At 38.2% G+C, this 19,971-nt stretch overlaps 1 protein-coding gene and 1 long non-coding RNA gene across 4 annotated transcripts in view; one reads left to right on the top strand and one right to left on the bottom strand.

Annotated features, from left to right (window-relative positions):
- Positions 1–7,464, top strand: part of LOC309632397 — a 201,090-nt gene extending 193,626 nt beyond the window's left edge. For both annotated transcript variants that reach the window (XR_014246883.1, XR_014246884.1), the window contains one exon: positions 7,377–7,464. This is a non-coding gene — a long non-coding RNA (uncharacterized lncRNA). The remainder of the gene's footprint in view (positions 1–7,376) is intronic.
- Positions 1–19,971, bottom strand: part of EPDR1 (ependymin related 1) — a 32,447-nt gene that overhangs the window by 8,795 nt on the left and 3,681 nt on the right. The gene's annotated exons all lie outside the window — the stretch shown is intronic.

The raw sequence follows: 19,971 nt of genomic DNA on the forward strand, positions 1-19,971 counted from the left end.
ACATTGGCTTGTTTCCATTCTTATTATATTGCCCAAAACAAAACACTGAATAACCTTGTGCTATTTTGGAGGTATATATTTAGGATAAATTACTGATATGAAACTACTAGGGCAAAGGGTATTTTGTTAATATTATCAGATTTCTTTTCAAAGAGTTGTGCAGTTTTGCACTCCTATCAGTAATATATGAGAGCACCTGTTTCCTTTATAGTCTTGCCAACAGATCGTGTTGTCAAACTTGGATTTGTGCCCATCTGATAAGTAAGAAATGTTATCTGTCAGGGTTTTTTTTTAAAGAACTTTTTCATTTTTTGGTAAGCATAATGAACATACAATGGACTGCATAAATCTAAAGTGTAGAGCTTGAGAAATTTTACAAAGTGAAGAATTAGGAAGCCCCCACCCAGATCCAGTTATGGCACAGCAGAAGCCTTCCCCAGCCCCTCCCAGCCACTTTCCTTCCACAAGGGATAGTGTAGTTTTTTTTTGTCTGGTATTTTTTTTACATCTTTCTTGGAGTATAATTGCTTTACAATGGTGTGTTAGTTTCTGCTTTATAACAAAGTGAATCAGCTATACATATACATATATCCCCATATCTCCTACCTCTTCCCTCTCCCTTCCACCCTCCCTATCCCACCCCTCTAGGTGGTCACAAAGCACCGAGCTGATCTCCCTGTGCTATGCGACTGCTTCCCACTAGCTATCTATTTTACATTTGATAGCGTATATAAGTACATGCCACTCTCTCACGTCGTCCCAGCTTACCCTTCCCACTCCCCGTGTCCTCAAGTCCATGCTCTACATCTGCATCTTTATTTCTCTCCTGCCCCTAGGTTCATCAGAACCATTTTTTTTTAGATTCCATATATATGTGTTAGCATATGGTATTTATTTTTTGCATTCTGACTTAACTTCACTCTGTATGACAGACTCTAGGTCCATCCACCTCACTACAAATAACTCAATTTCGTTTCTTTTTATGGCTGAGTAACGTTCCATTGTATATATGTGCCACATCTTCTTTATTCATTCATCTGTCGATGGACACTTAGGTTGCTTCCATGTCCTGGCTATTGTAAATAGAGCTGCAATGAATACTGTGGTACATGACTCTTTTTGAATTATGGTTTTCTCAGGGTATATGCCCAGTAGTGGGATTGCTGGGTCAGATGGTAGTTCTATTTTTGGTTTTCTAAGAAACCTCCATACAGTTCTCCATAGTGGCTGTATCAATTTACATTCCCACCAACAGTGCAAGAGGGTTCCCTTTTCTCCACAACCTCTCCAGCATTTATTGTTTGTAGATTTTTTGATGACGGCCATTCTGACTGGTGTGAGGTGATACCTCACTGTAGTTTTTTTTTTTTTTTTTTTAACTCACTGTAGTTTTGATTTGCATTTCTCTAATGATTAGTGTTGTTGAGCATCCTTTCATGTGTTTGTTGGCAATCTGTATATCTTCTTTGGAGATATGTCTATTAAGTTCTTCTGCCCATTTTTGGATTGGGTTGTTCGTTTATTTGATATTGAGCTGCTTGTAAATTTTGTAGATTAATCCTTTGTCAGTTGTTTCATTTGCAAATATTTTCTCCCATTCTGAGGGTTGTATTTTCATCTTGTTTATGGTTTCCTTTGCTATGCAAAAGGTTTTAAGTTTCATTAAGGTCCCATTTGTTTATTTTTCTTTTTATTTCCATTTCTCTAGGAGGTGGATCAAAAAAGATCTTGCTGTGATGTATGTCAAAGAGTGTTCTGCCTATGTTTTCCTCTAAGAGTTTTACTGTGTCTGGCCTTATGTTTAGGTCTTTAATCCATTTTGAGTTTACTTTTGTGTATGGTGTTAGGCAGTGTTCTAATTTCTTTCTTTTACATGTAGCTGTCCAGTGTTCCCAGTACCACTTTTGAAGAGGCTGTCTTTTCTCCATTGTATATACTTGACTCCTTTATCAAAAATAAGGTGACCATATGCGTCTGGGTTTATCTCTGGGCTTTCTATCCTGTTCCATTGATGTATATTTCTATTTTTGTGCCAGTACCATACTGTCTTGATTACTGTAGCTTTGTAGTATAGTCTGAAGTCCAGGAGCCTGATTCCTCCAGCTCCGTTTTTCTTTCTCAAGATTGCTTTGGCTATTCGGGGTCTTTTGTGTTTCCATGCAAATTGTGAAATTTTTTGTTCTAGTTCTGTGAAAAATGCCAGTGGTAGTTTGATAGGGATTGCATTGAATCTGTAGATTGCTTTGGGTAGTATAGTTATTTTCATAATGTTGATTCACCAATCCAAGAACATGGTATATCTCTCCATCTGTTTGTATCATCTTTAATTTCTTTCATCAGTGTCTTATAGTTTTCTGCATACAGGTCTTTTGTCTCCTTAGGTAGGTTGATTTCTAGGTATTTTATTCTTTTTGTTGCAATGGGAAATAGGAGTGTTTCCTTAATTTCTCTTTCAGATTTTTCATCATTAGAGTATAGGAATGCAAGAGATTTCTGTGCATTAATTTTATAACCTGCTACTTTGCCAAATTCATTGATTAGCTCTAGTAGTTCTCTGGTAGCATCTTTAGGATTCTCTATGTATAGTATCATGTCATCTGCAAACAGTGACAGTTTTACTTCTTCTTTTCCAATTTGGATTCCTTTTATTTCTTTTTCTTCTCTGATTGCTGTGGCTAAAACTTCCAAAACTATGTTGAATAATAGTGGTGAGAGTGGACAACCTGTCTTGTTCCTGATCTTAGAGGAAATGGTTTCAGTTTTCCACCATTGAGAATGATGTTGCCTGTGGGTTTGTCATATATGGCCTTTATTATGTTGAGGTAAGTTCCCTCTATGCCTACTTTCTGGAGGGTTTTTATCATAAATGGGTGTTGAATTTTGTCAAAAGCTTTTTCTGCATCTTTTGAGATTATCATATGGTTTTTCTCCTTTAATTTGTTAATATGGTTTATCACATTGATTGATTTGTGTATATTGAAGAATCCTTGCACTCTTGGGATAAACCCCACTTGATCATGGTGTATGATCCTTTTAATGTGTTGTTGGATTCTGTTTGCTAGTATTTTGCTGAGGATTTTTGCATCTATGTTCATCAGTGATATTGGCCTGTAGTTTTCTTTCTTTGTGACATCTTTGTCTGGTTTTGGTATCAGGGTGATGGTGGCCTCATAGAATGAGTTTGGGAGTATTCCCCCCTCTGCTATACTTTGGAAGAGTTTGAGAAGGATAGGTGTTAGCTCTACTTTTTCCCTTTCATCACTTTAAATATGTCTTGTCACTCCCTTCTGGCTTGCAGGGCTTCTGCTGAAAGATCAGCTGTTAACCTTATGGGGATTCCCTCGTATGTTATTTGTTGTTTTTCCCTTGCTGCTTTTAATATTTTTTCTTTGTATTTAAGTTTTGATAGTTTGATTAATATGTGTCTTGGCGTATTTCTCCTTGGATTTATCCTGTATGGGACTCTCTGCGCTTCCTGGACTTGATTGACTATTTCCTTTCCCATATTAGGGAAGTTTTCAACTATAATCTCTTCAAATATGTTCTCAGTCCCTTTCTTTTCCTCTTTTTCTTCTGGGATCCCTATAATTCGAATGTTGGTGAGTTTAATGTTGTCCCAGAGGTCTCTAAGACTGTCCTCAATTCTTTTCATTCTTTTTTCTTTATTCTGCTCTGCAGTAGTTATTTCCACTATTCTATCTTCCAGGTCACTTATCCGTTCTTCTGCCTCAGTTATTCTGCTATTGATTCCTTCTAGAGAATTTTAAATTTCATTTATTGTGTTGTTCATCATTGTTTGTTTGCTCTTTAGTTCTTCTAGGTCCTTCTTAAATATTTCTTGTATTTTCTGCATCTATTTCCAAGATTTTGGATCATCTTTACTATCATTACTCTGAATTCTTTTTCAGGTAGACTGCTTATTTCCTCTTCATTTGTTTGGTCTGGTGGGTTTTTACCTTGCTCCTTCATCTGCTGCATATTTCTCTGTCTTCTCATTTTGCTTAACTTACTGTGTCTGGGTTCTCCTTTTCACAGGCTGCAGGTTCGTAGTTCCTGTTGTTTTCGTTGTCTGCCCCCAGTGGCTACGGTTGATGCAGTGGGCTGTGTAGGCTTCCTGGTGGAGGGTACTAGTGCCTGTGTCCTGGTGGACGAGGCTGGATCTTGTCTTTCTGGTGGGCAGGACCGCGTCTGGTGGTGTGTTTTAGGGTGTCTGTGACCTTATTATGATTTTAGGCAGCCTGTCTGCTAATGGGTGGCGTCACGTTCCTGTCTTGCTAGTTGTTTGGCATAAGGTGTCCAGCAGTGTCACTTGCTGGTCTTTGAGTGGAGCTGGGTCTTAGCATTGAGACGGAGCTCTCTGGGAGAGCTTTCGCCATTTGATATTACATGGAGCCATGAGGTCTCAGGTGGGCCAAGTCCTGAACTCGGCTCTCGCACCTCAGAGGCACAGGTCTGACACCCAGCCAGAGCACCAAGACCCTGTGATCCACACGGCCCAAGTCTACAGTTGCTCCCAAAGTCCACTGCCTCACTTTGGGGATGATTCATTGTCTATTCAGGCATTCCACAGATGCAGGGTACATCAAATTGATTGTGGAGATTTAATCTGCTGCTCCTGAGGCTTTTGGGAGGCTGAGGTCTTCTGCCAGCGTTCAGTAGGTGTTCTGTAGGAGTTGTTCCACATGTAGATGTATTTCTGATGTATTTGTGGGGAGGAAGGTGATCTCCACATCTTACTCCTCACCATCTTGAAGGTCTCCTTCAGTGTCTTTTTCACTCCCGCTCTTTTCAGCTTCCTTCAATAGGGTAGTTTTAATTTGCCTTCACTCATTATAGTTGGTTGAACATCTTTCCATATGTTTAAGCACCATATACTTTCTGAATTTTCTATAGCTAGTGATTCAGCCTTTTGTGTCTGATATAAGTTGCAGATAATTTTTCTCTGCCATTTGTCTGTTGACATTATTTACATTTTTTTCTACAATGCAAAAGATTGTACATTTTTGAAGTCAAATTCCTTTTATTGCTGTTGGATTGTGTCATATTTAGAAAACCTTTCCCTACTTTCAGGTTATAAAAAAACTCACTCATGATTTCTATTATCTCTGTATGGTTTTATTTTGTTAACATTTAGATCTTTATCTCATTTGGAATTTATTCTTGTGTATGGTGTAAAGTATGGGTACAATTTTATCTTTTCCCAATTGTTCTAACATCATCGATTTAAAAGTCTATCTTTTTCCCAGTTATTTGAGATGCCACCCTTATCATACACCAACTGCAGATCTATGTCAGTCTGCTTCAGGCCTCTATTCCATTGGGTTGTCTATCTATTCATGCACCTGTGTCACACTGCTTTAATTACAGAGACCTAATAATGTGTTGTTTCATAATCTCATAGAATTTACTAGACCTCCTACTGTGTCCTCGTTTTTCAGGATTTTCCTAGATATTTGGGTTTTTTAATTTTTCCATATGAAATTTAGAATTAACTTATTTAGCTCCAACAAAAACCACCCTTTTGGCATTCGGAGGGGGAAGAATGGATATCTGTATGATGTTGTCATCCTATTCCCCTGCCAAAAAAAAAAAAGTCTTTACATTTTTTTCAAATCTCATTTTGTGTTTTTGTATCTTTCAGGAGTGTTTGAAATTTTTCCTGTACAGATTTTGCAGATTTCCTTTGAGTTTATTCCTAAGTAGTTTGTCTTTTGTTGTTTTTGATGTTGCTGTTTTAAATGAGATCTTCCATTGTTATTTCTAGCAGATTATTGTTTGTATATATTAAAGCTATTGACTTTTCAGGCTAATTTTATATACAGATACCTTACTGAATTCTCTTAGTTTGAATCAGTTTCAATTAGTTTTATTTTTTAGGCCTTTTATGTTTTCCAGGTATACTGCACCCATATCACTGGCAGAGATAGTTTTTATCTCTTCTTTTCTAATTCTCGTGTCTTTAAATATTTTATCTCTACGATTATATTGACCAGTATATCCAACATAATATTAAATAAAATGGAGAAAATGGCCATCTTTGCCTTCTTCCTGAGTTTAGTGGGAAAGGGGCTATGGTTTCAATATTAAGCAGATTAAGAACGCTACAGATTTCATCATATTAAGGAAGGATCAATCAGTTCTTTTGAATGCTTTGTATCAAGAATGTTTATTGAATTTTATCATCACAGATGTTTACAGATTCACTAAAATTGAATCATCCTTACATTCCTGGAATAAACCTCATTTGATCATAATGTATTCTTTTTTTTTAATGTGCTATTGGGTTTGGTCTGCTATTTGGGAATTTTTAATCAATGATTGCATCGATTTTCATAAATGACATTGCTTTACAATAATTTAACAGATGCATAGTTCTCTTGTATATATATACTATAATTTGCTTCAGTAGTTCCCTACTCATGACCGCTTAGATTATTTCCACAGTTCATTAGTATTAACAATGCTAAATACAAATTGGAGATAAGCCCTTTTGCCTTTCTGTTTCTATATCCCTATTTAAAATTTATAGCCTGGGATTGTTGGATCAAGGGAAATTCCCATTTTATATTTTATGAGGTACTACTGTTTCCCAAAAAGGAACAGTGGAATTTTTAACTGGATGTAGAGCTTCATTATTTTCTTCCCATTAGAAAAGGTACCAGAAGTTTACCCTACTATGAGAAAACAGGAGATATCCTTTCTGTCTAATTTTCCTACCTCAGGATATGGTTTACAAACAGCATGAAAAGCGCTGTAAAGAAGCTTTGGTCAAGGAATTAAGGCTCCCCGTCTACCACTGGTGGGCTGTATGATCATAATTTTAATCTCCATGTTTCCCATATATAAAGAGAAACTAAAATTTTGACCTCACAGCATTATTATGAAGATGATTTGAGATAGTGGATGTGAAATTGTTATATAAATGAAAGGATATCTAGAGTTTTGTAGGAAAGTCTGATTACAGTTGTGTTTACTATAATCAATTAATGTTTAACAAGTAAACTGCTCATTTAACTTGTACACATTAAGATGTGATCTGCTATGTAACAAAGAAGGGTTAATTCATTCAGATGAAATGGAGAGATGAAGGAGAGAACATTCCTGAGGGCATAATAGACCCCTTTGTGGAAGACCTAGCAGGCATTCTCACCCATTCTCCCTGACCTGCTTCTCACTATAGAGGCTAAGAAAGTATACTCATATACTCGTTTTCTTAGTCTTCCTTGAAGCTAGGAGTATTACTGGTTCTGGCCTTGGAGACCTAAAGGGAAGTCTACGGGGAGAGGGAATCCTCTGGAAATTTCTTTTCTCACAAAAAAAGAAGAGGAGAGTCTCTGTTCCACTCCACTTCCTTCATTTTCTGTCTCTGAACGTAGTTGGGTGAGAACTTAATGCTTGGAGTGGAGGCAGCCATCTTGAAGCCATGAGGCAACAAGTCAGTGTGCCCTCTTGCAACTACGGGCCAACATTCTAAGAATGGCAGAGTGGATGCATGGAGAAGAACCAACAAGCGGCCCTGGTGAAACTGTTGAGTCAAACCTACAGACACGTATCACCAGAATTCTGAGGTAAACAAAAAACATCCTTATAATTTAAGCCTCTGACAGTGAAATTTTCTGCAGCCGAAAGCACCTTACTTACATGAAATAAGTAAAAACCAATACTTTATAGGTATTACCTATTGGATTCCTTATAACAAGTCTGTGAAAGCCTTCCCTTCCAGAATGAGCAGGGCCCAAGGATTTGGTTAATCCTAGAACGCAAAATACCAGATCCTGGCCTGGGCATAAATGAACCCAAATAGCTACTGCCTTCACAGCCAAGAAGCAACTGTTTTTCTGTCCTGAATTGGGGTAGTCAGGAAAAAAAAAAGTCTAAGGCAGACGTTACAGACTGGCAAATTCAGCTGGCTGACATGTTATTAGCTTTTTTCTTTTTTTAAAAAAACAGATGAGAAAATATAAGGCTCAGAGCATAATTTAGTAGTAAATAATGGTGCCAGATTCAAACCCAAGATGTGATCTCCAACCAGACTCATTCTAATTCACTGATACCACATTCTTTGCCTCCTTTCACAGGGGAAAGGAGTGATTCTTCCCATCCACGTAGAAGTACTTGGCCATCCAAGATATACTAAATTACAGAGAAGGGAGTGGACAAATATTATATTGCGATTACAAAAGTACTTTGGCTTTTATGGAAGAAACTGGACAAATTTTGGATTTGTTTAATATGCAATATAATAGATTAGTAATGCATGCTGGCTTTCTGACTCTCCACAGGAAGAATTGAGCTGCGGCCACTTGACATTCTGGTGTATACCAAGATCGAGTTACACCCTACAGTAATCATGAGACATAAAAGAAAAACACTATTTCAAAATTGTCGTGTTAGACACCAACTCATCGTGCAGGCTGATGCCAACCACATATAACAAAAGGAAAATTAAATTACTTGAGAATGCAGCCCTAGGAAAAGTAAAGTCAAAGAATAATTACGTGTGCAATTTAAGAGGCTGTAAGGTGATGGGCCTCCACTGCTTGGATTCTAGTTCAAAAGAAGAAAAGGGTGCTCAAGAAATTGAAGAGCTTTATGTTCCAAAAATGTATCTGGATGAATATTGGCAAAGTGTAGGCATACAGTCTTTCATCTGATGGAAGATAATAAAAAAACCTTCTCATGAGGCAATAGTTCAAGCTGGCTTTTTTTTTCACCACCACTAAAAGAAACAGCCTCTTTAGTACTGAGATACCCATGTTGCCATGGTACACAGTGACTTCTAGAACTTCGTATCAGGGGTATTAAGGAGGTTGGGAGGGTAAAAGGATAGTCAGGTTCATACAGTCAGCACTATGCTTTTCAGCAGAAAAATATCAGTTCTCACCATGTTGAACTATAAACACACACAGACCTTTCCAGCTAACAGTTAACAGAACAAAAATATATATATCTTATTTTTCACTTTCACTGGGATTTGGGATGATACTGCATTTAAGAAAAAAAGGAATAATGTGTGGCTACAAGAATAGCTTTCCAATGAAAAACATGATTATCAAAATAGAAAATGCAGTGAAGGCAGCATGGAGCAGACTGGATATGGGGGAAAAAAACCAAAAACCAAAAAACAGAAGCAGTGAATGAAAAGGTATTATTTCAGAACTCAAGTAAAAACACATAAAAAGTGATGAAAAGATAAGAAATGTGGGGGGCAGGTGTAAGAGAACCAGTACATGTTAAGTAGAGAGATATTCTACAAGGAACAAAGAGAGAAGACAGAATATCAAGCCTACAGAAATTTCCCTAGAGCTGGGCATTAACCAGGAGATGTTAATAAAATTCAAAGATTAATATATTCACACTACTATATATAAAATAGATAAACGAAAAGACCTATTGTATGCCACAGGGAACTATATAGAATATTTTATAATAACCTATAATGGAAAAGAATCTGAAAAGAATATATGTTTATGTATGTGTGTATTTTATATATATATATATATAAAACAGAGTATGTATAACTGAGCCATTTTGCTATACCCGAAATCATTGTAAATCAACTATACTTCCATAAAAAAAAAATTTTTTTTTTAATTTAAAATGTTCAAGGATAATGAAAACAACCTATAAAGACTTGGGCAGAAAAAAAAATTGTTAAAACTAAACCAAAATTACTTTGGTATCAGACTTCTCTTACAGAGGTCTAAATGCCATAAAAAATTTAAGCAAAAATACTATTATTACCCAATGAATTGTATACACCCCCAAATTATCATTATGTAAAAAAAATAAGTGAAATTTCTCCGACATTCAAAATCTCTGAAATTACACCACCACAGCAGTACCCTGTCTGAAGAAAATTAATTGAGTATATTCTCTAGCTGACCAAAACATGAATCAAAGTCAAGGAGTCAGGTGAATGTGAATATAAATATAAAAGAAATTGCAGTGAATAATAAAAGGAGTAAAATAATTTATGTTTTTCTTTTAACAGAGGCCTTGTAGCAAAGCTACTTAGCAGTTTGTACAAACACACACTATAAAAATTCCTCTGTGTTTTAACAAGTGAAGAAGTTGACCTTTTAAAGGCTTGACTCAGCGTGGTGAAGGAAGGAAAGACGAGAAACCATCCAAACACTTTAAATTCTTTTCCACATACCGACTGGGACCTAAATAAATACTCATCCTTTACAAAAGAAACTGTTCTGCCACCTGAAAAGTGAATCCCAAGGAGGACCGAGTCCTCAGGAGGGTGGCTCCTTTGGGGTCCCAGGGGTGAGCCAGACAATACCTGGTGCTGTGCTACAAGAAGAATCACTGTCCAAAATACAGAGTCTGCAACAAAGGGCTCGTATAAGAGAGAGGACTCCCACATCCAGAGGAAACACATAAGCCACACCAGAACACAGCATGTGACGTGGCATCTCAATGGATATTAAATAGGAGGTGGATTCTCTCCCCAGGGTCCTTTGCTCCCAAGAGTGTAGGCTGGTAGAATTTCCACTGGTCCGCTGCCTGTTTCTCCTGAAGTGAGAGCTTCTGTTCCCCAGGCTTTCTCTACTTTACTGCCTCTGCCTCCCCAGTTACACCAGGGCCCCTCTGCCAAGAGTTGCCCTGGGGATTCTGAAGCAGGTGCTGTCTCCGCTTGACTTCAGCCAGCTCAGATAGCTCCATGGTGGCCCAAGCATCTTCCTCAGAGGAACGTCTGCCATTCCCAGCCTGGAATCCTGGGTCATCAGCTTCTCGGTGAGACATTCTGGGCAGTAGGCCTTACAATTCCAGAGGATAGAAGAGGTATCTCAGTAAGGGACTTGGGGGCAATGTTTTAGTAGCTTTGGAGTCGACGCAGATGGTTCTGCTCACCACAATCTTCCCTGAAAGTATTTTCAAGCAACCTCAGAGCCCTTGCATTCATCATGGCTGCTCCTGGATGCCACACCAACTAGTCTGGTGGTTCATGACATCAGATATAGTCCTCATAAGTTATACCTCACCTGTAGCTGACAAGGCTACATCAGACCTAGGAACTGATATGCCCCTTGGCCCTGTGCCACCATCTTTCCATCTGCATCTTCCTTGGCAACTTCTGAGATGCTCCAGAGCAGCAGATTCTCTGGGTTCCATGATCTGAATGTTTTTATCTCCCCCAAAATTCATGTTGAAAACCTAAAGCCCAAGATGACTATTAGGAGTGAGACTTTTGGGAGGTGATTAGGTCATGAGGGTGGAGCCTACATGAATGGGATTAGTGCCCTTATAAAAGAGTCCCCAGAGAGCTAGCTGGCCCCTTCCACCATGTGAAGATACAATGAGAAGTCTGAAACCCAGAAGACGGTCCTCACTCACTGGCAGAACTCACACTCTGGACCTTTCCCAGTAGACCTAACTTTAAGCCACAATAAAAGCAGCCTTCTGTGAAGGGGCAGGGGTCATCCAAGGCACTGCAGCCTTTTTGTCCAGGAGCAGCTGCTTCTTCTGTTTGGGGGCCATCTATCCCAAGAGTTTCTCCTTTCTTTGGAAGGTCTGAGGGCAACGTAGTCACCCTGCTAGGGTCTGATTCTTCAGATGGCCTCTCGGTTCAAGATGCACTGCTTCTGAAGAAAACCACTGGTGCTGGGGAAACTTCCAATGCCCATATTGGGGGAAATTCTCCAAACCTGAGATTGAGGTGCAGGAGAAACACTGAAGACAGTGTTTGATGAGAGAAGAGCTGTGAGTAGCTCATGGATGAAAGGAACCTGGGTGATCCATTGGTCATGGCATGCCCTCCTACCTGTAGTGGAGTGTATGCTCCACTATAACCCTGCTTTAAAACCCTTCAAAATATGGGTAGGCACTGTAACTTAATTCTCAAAAATTATTCTTAACAAAGAAGATATAAGATGTAAAATATAAGGGAATAATAAACCATGAAACCATCACACGAATCCATTAGCTTATTGTTAAAATGTAATTCTGAGGAAAAAGATAGAAAATACAAATATAGAATATTGGGAAGAAAAGGGGATATTGATAGATAAGGTGAAGTTTTTTAAGAGTTAAGAGAATATTATGAATGGACTTGAGGACAAGGGGAGTGGGAAGGGTGAGCTGTTGCGAAGTGAGAGAGTGGCACGGACATATATACACTACCAAATGTAAAATAGATAGCTAGTGGGAAGCAGCCACATGGCACAGGGAGATCATCTCGGTGCTTTGTGTCTACCTAGAGGGGTGGGATAGGGAGGGTGGGAGGGAGACGCAAGAGGGAGGGGATATGGGGATATATGTATATGTATAGCTGATTCACTTTGTTATAAAGCAGAAACTAACACACCATTATAAAGCAATTATACTCCAACAAAGACATTAAAAAAAAGAAATATTATGTACAAATGTGTTATGATGATAAATAGAATCTTGATGAAATAAAAGATTTTCTAGGAAAATATAAACAACCAAAACTGACTAAGACTTAGGCAGAAAGGTAAGCAGGTCAATAACCAGAAAAAAAATCCTTACAATAGCCTAGTGACATTTTAGATGTTCAATCTTAAAAAGAGATCAAAGAGTTACTTCTTCAAAAGGAGTTGGGTCCACATGGTTTCATGAATCAGTTTTTTCCAACCTTAAGACTATAGAGTATAGAGAAATATAGAAAGCTTGCCAATTCTTTTACAAAGCTATGAAAACCCTGACGTTAAATATAGAAAACACAAAAATATAAACTGTAGATAAAACTAAATTATGGCTATAGATTAAAAACAAATATTAAATATTAGCAAATCAAATCAAGCAGACTATTGAAAGAATAATGCATAATAATAAATTGGAATTTATTTCAGGAATGCAAAGATGGTTTAATGTCAGGCAACCTATTAGTACAAGTCACTAGGTTGGGGAAGTTTAAGATTCATTCTGATTAGAATAAATTCTTTATAATATAGGTCAGAAAAATATTTACTGAACATGATAGTGTATCTTTGTTAAACCAGCAGCCAGTAGGAGACTTAAGTGTGACAAATTAGAGGCATTCACTTTAGAGTGAGACTCATGACAAGGGGGTGTGACATCACTGCAGGTATGTCATTTTGCCCTTCAGTTTCTTGTTTATCATATTTGAAATCACTAAAAATAATTAGGCTCCTTATAGGTGTGAGTGTGGGAAACATGAACATTCATATTCTGCCAGTTGAAATATCAGCTGGAACAACCTTCCTGAAGAGCAAAGTTGTCAAAAATTTATAAATGTGCAATCCCTTTTCAATCATTTTCCTATCGAAGAATCTATCCAAAATATTTTTAAAGTGGTACACATATAATTGCACACAAATACAAGGTCATACATGTAGTTGTTTACACTAGTGAAAAATAGAGGGGAAAGGAACATAACTGGGGACTTCCCTGGTGGCACAATGGTTAAGATTCCACGCTCCCAATGCAGGGCGCCCGGGTTCAATCCCTGGTCAGGGAATTAGATCCCACATGTGTGACGCAACTAAGAGTTTTCATGCCACAACTAAGGAGCTGGTGAGCCACAACTAAGGAGCCCACCTGCCACAACTAAGGAGCCTGCCTGCCACAACTAAGACCCGGTGCAACCAAATAAATAAAGAGAAAAAGAAATATAAGTGTCCCCTATAAGGGACTGTTCACAGAAACTCTGTTCCATCCATTAGCCAGAATACCATGCAGTCATTAAAAATGATTCTGTTAAAGATTACCTAGTGGCATGAGAAATATGTACAATGTTTTGTTAAATTTTAAAAATCACATAGCATGTTTCCACTTTAATTTTAGAATTGTATATACAGAAATAGAAATAAAAAATCCAGAAGCACATATATAAGGGTTGTTAATCCTGGACAACAGGACTCTCTTTACTCTATTTTGCTCTTCTCTGTTATCTAGATTTTCCACCATGAACATGTATAATGCTAGAAATCCAAAAGTCATACAAATGGTATTTATTCATTCAACACACATTTACTGAGACTTACTATGTGCCAAGCACTTCTAGGTGCTGGGCTTTTGGTAGTAAACCAGACAGATCAAGTTCTCCTCTCACTCCAGGGAAGAGAGACACAAGACAATGTCACTCAGTGATAGTGTCCTAAGGGAAACAGAACGAGATGTGATGGAGAGTGGCTGGTGGGGAGGGCTTTGTTGGACAGTCACAGAAGGCCCCTCTGAGAAGGTGATGGGCTAAGACCTGAATGAGGAGAAGCTAGGAGTTCAAAGATGATACAAGCAGACTAGTCAGTATGGATGAGCTTGCACAATATTATTAAATGAAAAACAGCCTATTATAAAACAGTATGGGCTACAGTATGTACATTTTGCATCTAAAAATTTCTTAGGATATTTAGAAGATGTTACCAGTAGTCATTATCACTTTGGCAGTTACGGGTAATTTTTACTTTTTTCTCTTTGCATAGCTGTATTTTAGATATCCGTTTACAATGACTATGTATCATTGTTACTCATTCCCTCATTCAAAAAAATTTAGTAAGGCCTGTTCTATGGTGCTGGAAATACAGCAACAACCAGAGAAAAATCCCGGACTTTTTATGGAGCTTTACTTTGGATATGAGGGAACAGACTTTAAAATTTTTAATTAAATAGTATGTTAATAAAATATTAATAAAAATATTAAATAGTAGGTAAATATCTTGAACATAAAAGGCAGTGAGATGGGATGTATGAAAATGTGGAGAGAAGGGACAGTCTAATTTGGGGGTGGGCCATACAGCTTTTTAGGGAAAAGGCTTTCTAGGCAGAGGAATCAACAACACAAGTGCCAAAGGAGTGAGAATGCTGAGGCCATGGGCTGGAGTGAGTGAGCTGGCAATGAGGTGATGATGGATGGACGATGGAGTGAAGAGGTCAAAGACAAGGTGTGGAGGGGGTCGGGGAGCAGATCCCACAGGGTGGTCAAGTCCTTGCAAAAACATTTACTCTGAGACACAGAAAGGCACAGGAGGGTTTTTGAGCAGACATGAGACATGATACAACAATTTTTAGCAGAATCACTCAGGCTGCTATGTTGAGAACAGACCACAGGGAGCAAGGGCAGAAGTAGGGACCCGTTAGGAGGCTATTGCAAGAATGATGAAGGTTTGGACCAGGATGACAGCAAAGGTGTGGTCAGATTCTGGTCTACAAGTCTGGGTCTGTATCAGAATTAGAGTCAATAGAGTTTGCTTCTGGATTACTTGTGGCAAGTGGGAGAAAAAGAAATCAAGGATGACTCTAAGGGTTGATCCTGAGCAACTGGAGTTGTTATTAGCTGAGGTAAAGAAAACTGCAAGGGGAATAACGTTTGTTTGTTTATTTGTTTGTTTGCAGGGCAGGCATTAATTTTGGACATGCTGAGTTTGAGACAGCTGTTAGAGATCCAAAAGAAGAACTCAACCAAGCAGCCGGATATATGAACACAGAGTTCAGGAGAGAACTCTAGGCTGGACGTGCACATGTGCGAATCCTTCAGGTAAGGATGGCATTTGACTCCATGATCTAGATGAGATCACCAAAAAAGGGGGAGAGACAGAAAAGCAAAGGGATGGGAAGCCTGCGCCCTGGAACATTCCACCATTAATGATCCAAGAGAAGAGGAGAAAGAGCAATGGAGGCTGAAAAGGTAAGAAAATGAGGTGGAAGGAGAGGAACTAGAAAAGCATAGTGTCCTGAAAGCTACATGAAGAAAATACTTCAAGATGGAGGAAATGACCAACAGTAAAATGAGACCAGATAAAAGATGACTTGATTAGTAATGTGGAGTGTACTGTCCTTGACCAGAACCGCTTCAGTAGAGCTGTGATGATCAAAGTTTGATTGGAGGGGGTCCAAGAGAGCATGGGAGGACAAAAATTGGAGTTAGCATGAGATTTGCTTTAAATAGAAGGGGAGAATGGGGTTTCAGTTAGTAAGATGAAGAGAAGATTTTTTTTTTCTTGAAAGCTGGGTAAAATGAAATAAATTATAAAGGGGGAAAATAGAAGATTTTTACTGGAATTGGGGAAATATAAGCCTATCACATTTATTCCAGGAAAAACAAACCACTAATTGGTGGAATATTTTCAGATCTTTGGGCGCTTTGCCCCTGACCACCATCTTTGAGGTCAGAATCAGGAAGAAACAATTCAAGGTTAATGGAGAGAAATAAAGATGTTTTCAAGGCAGTATGGTGACCACCTCTGGCTTCTTTTTATAAGTTAGTCTCCTATCCCACCAGTCCCTTGACTCTCCTGGGCTTATCTTCCTTGGAACTTCTTTTTCCTCATTGCCCACTTTTTCCACATGCCAGCATCAACTCTCTGAAATCCAGGGTCAGTAGACCCACAGAATGAAGACTCTTAAAGCAAACTTTATGTGCTTCCAATAAAATCTCTTTCTTGAAGAAAAACTCAGTATTGCAAATCAGCTTGGTTTATTTTTCGAGGATCAAAATGCCACAAGCAGTCAGACTTCCTGAGCCAATAAAAGAAAACACTGGCTCCAGTTATCAGAGACCAAGAGGAGGGAGTAAGGGCAAAGGAGTAATTTTTCTGAAATTCTGAAAGTCAGGATTTCTTCAAATGAGAGCCCAATCCATGCAAAACAGGGCTCGGGATCAAATAAATTTGTTGAACATTTCATACTAATTCATCTCCCTGAGGATTTACGATGATGTTACCCAGAGAAATCCAAAAGAAAAACATATAAAAAATGTAACCTGACCTTCCCTTCCCCTTATTAAACAATTTAGTCTAAAGCCATTAGACAAGGCCAAGCAAAGTAGGTGTCTGCATGGCCTGGCCTGGGGTGCAGAGCCCAAGAGGAAGGCATTCCACGTAGGGAGTGGGGTACCATAGCAATGCCTGACTGGTTACCTACTGCAGTTGAATAAAGGCATCTAGTTTTCTCACGCCCTAAAAAGGGAGGTACGAAGCATGAACAGGAGTAAACTAGAATGATCCATGTGGTGGTGGATCAGAATTAGAGATATCGGTATAAATATCTCTATGTATTAGAATTGGAAGCTTAGAAATAAATGTAGATATAAATGTTTGTATATATGTGTTAGTGACTCTGTGTGTGTATGTGCATATGTATGTATGTATTCAAACCTACATCATCTTGCTTTGTCCAGTGAAGGGGCCTGGAAGCAGTGCCACCCAAGAGCCATGAGCACAACCAGACCAGGGACCTAGGCTTCCAAATATTATTCTCCAGTAAAAGTAACCAGAGCTTCTTGAGAAATGGCTTATTCCAAGACTCTGGCAGGGAAAGTACAGATGATCTTGGAATATCTTGCCAGAAAGCAAGGAAGTGCTCAAAGAATAAGGGAGACCTGTCAAAAGAACATAGAAGCCAACTTGAAGAGGTTCCCACTGGCCAAATCTGGGACAATTTGAACATCAAATAAACAATGAGAGCAAATGCAATTCAATGATAATCCTAGCGTCCATGCTGATATAAACAAATGAATAACTTGAAACTTCAATGAAGAATGGGATATGTACATGGTCTTAAAATCTCTCCCTATAAAATACCTATGAATTACAAAGTATAAAAGTGTCACTTCACACTGAAGAAACCATGCAGACATCAGTAATCAAGTTATCAAAGTAAACATCCAGATGTGACAGTCCTACCATTCTTACCGTAAGTGAATAACTTGAATCTAATTATGAGGAAACATCAGACAAACCCAAATCAAGGAACATTCTACCAAATAACTGGCCTATATTCAAGTGCAAGAAAGAATGAGGAACTGTTCCAGACAGAAAGAGACTAAAAAGACACATTTAAATGCAATGCTTGAATATAAACTGGGTCCTTCTGCTATAAGAACATAAAAAGCACAAGTGGAAAAATTTGAATGAGACCTGAGTTTCAGATGGTAGAAATGAATGCATGTTAATTTCCTGATTTGTATGGTTGTGTTGCAGTTATGCAGGTCAATGGCCCTGTTTGTAAGAAATATACACTGAAGTACTGGGGGTCATGGGGATATCAAGTTGGCAACTCACTCTCAAATGATTCAGGGGAAAAAATGGCTATGGACTATAATTGCAACTTTTCTGTAAGCGTGAGATAGTTTCAAGATAAAATTGTATATTTGGAGGGAAAAAAACCTAATCCTGATTCTCAAACACATATGATTGTCGAAGTTGCCTGGTGTGATAACACCCCTTGGAATTAAGCTTCCACAGCAGATCCTTGGAGGGGCCCTTCTGCAAGCAGTCCTATTCAACCCCTTAGTATACAGGGAGGCTCCATGGAGAGGACAGCCTTCTGAGTTTGGAGCCAAAGCATTTAGAGGCAACCTTGCTCTTCTCTACCCATGAACACAAGCTTAGGTGAAAAGAAGGAAGAAAAAGAACTCTGAATTGTCTACACAAAGGGACAAGTTGAGAAAACATTTAGAATTTATGTCAAGTTCATTGCATCTTGGTAGAAACAGGAATCAGCCTAATATAATAAAAGTACAAGTAGTGCTCTCATGGTACCATTTAATCTTATCTGTACCTAGCTTTTAAGGAAGAAGTCCTAAATATTATTTAGTATAAACATTGTAGATATCATTAAAATCAAATTAAAAGATGAAAAACACTGACGTTCTGAGAAGCAAAGGACCTTGTGGAGGTGAAGCCAGGATTAGAAGCCATGTTTGGCATCCCACGACTGTCTAAATGGATGTCCATGCTCTCTCCACTACACTAGGTGGTTTTCTGTAAGAATTGAGAAATTATATTCTGTTCTCCAACAAACAGAATGGTCTGGAAAAATTGAGACAGAGATGAACTAATCAGAATTTGACTAAGAATCCACTTGTCACTCTATTTAAGACATATTTTCTTAATCTTTTACCGAAAAAAAAAAAAAAATCCCCAAACATGTAGGATGGGTAGTTGAATAGTCTTCTAAGATATATTCCTAATTTACCAATGCATGTCCTCTTAATGCCCCTCTGCTCACTCTGCTTCATTAATTCCAACTCCCAATCTACCATCTTGTAAATGGGAGCAATAAGTTACTGGTAACCTAAAAAAATTCATTCGGTATCCACATTGCTTCTCCCATAAAGTTCACTATGTTACTGAAATACAAAGTAATCTTGCTTTTCCTTCAGTCTTCCAAATGTAATACTTTTGAGTTTATAGGAAAGACAGTTGGAACCAGAAAACAAAATAGTATCAGTTACTAATATTTCCCATTCTCTGCTAAAGCTTGTCTTATCTGAAGCTTGTAAGGTTATTTAATCTTTTCCATCATCTCAGGGAGAAGAAAGCCTGGAAAATCCTAGTCATTCCACAGTAACTATCAGTGGGACTTTCCATAACTAACTAGATGCAAAATAAAAATCTTAAGAAGTTGATCCAATTCTAAAACTACTTCTCAACTTATAAATAAATATGAAGAGACAACCCATCCACATTTTCTTCAAATAACATCTGGTTTCTTGGCCAGACTGCTAATACCTGAAGAAGTTTCTGAGTTTGTTCCAACAAATCTACATTTAAAGAGCTTAAAAATGCATTTATGCATTAAACATTCTTTTCTACATCTGACTTAGGGCCAGAGATGGGACTGTGAGACAGAACCTTGCCAAGAAATTGGAAAGATGGGGAATAAAATGGCCTTCTAAAAGTTAAACTGTGAAATCAACACTTGATGGATCAGGGCAAAGAAATGAGAAATCACCACATGGACAGAGGGAACTATATTCAGTATCCGGTAATAAACCATAATGGGAAAGAATATGAAAAAGAACATGGATGTATGTATGTATAACGGAATCACTTTGCTGTACACCAGAAACTAACACAACATTGTAAATCAACTATACTTGAGTTAAAGAAAGAAAGAAACAAATCACCACATGGGGACAAAAAAGCTTCTAGGCCAGCAAGATTTGGCTGTGACCCCACTAAAGATATAATACACATATCTGAAGACTATGTTAATTGATCATGGAGTCATAGAAGAAGGATTGCTAAGACAACC

The sequence above is a fragment of the Balaenoptera borealis genome, assembly GCF_965194805.1.
Source record: "Balaenoptera borealis genome assembly, chromosome: 7".
NCBI classification, from domain to species: Eukaryota; Metazoa; Chordata; class Mammalia; order Artiodactyla; family Balaenopteridae; genus Balaenoptera; species Balaenoptera borealis.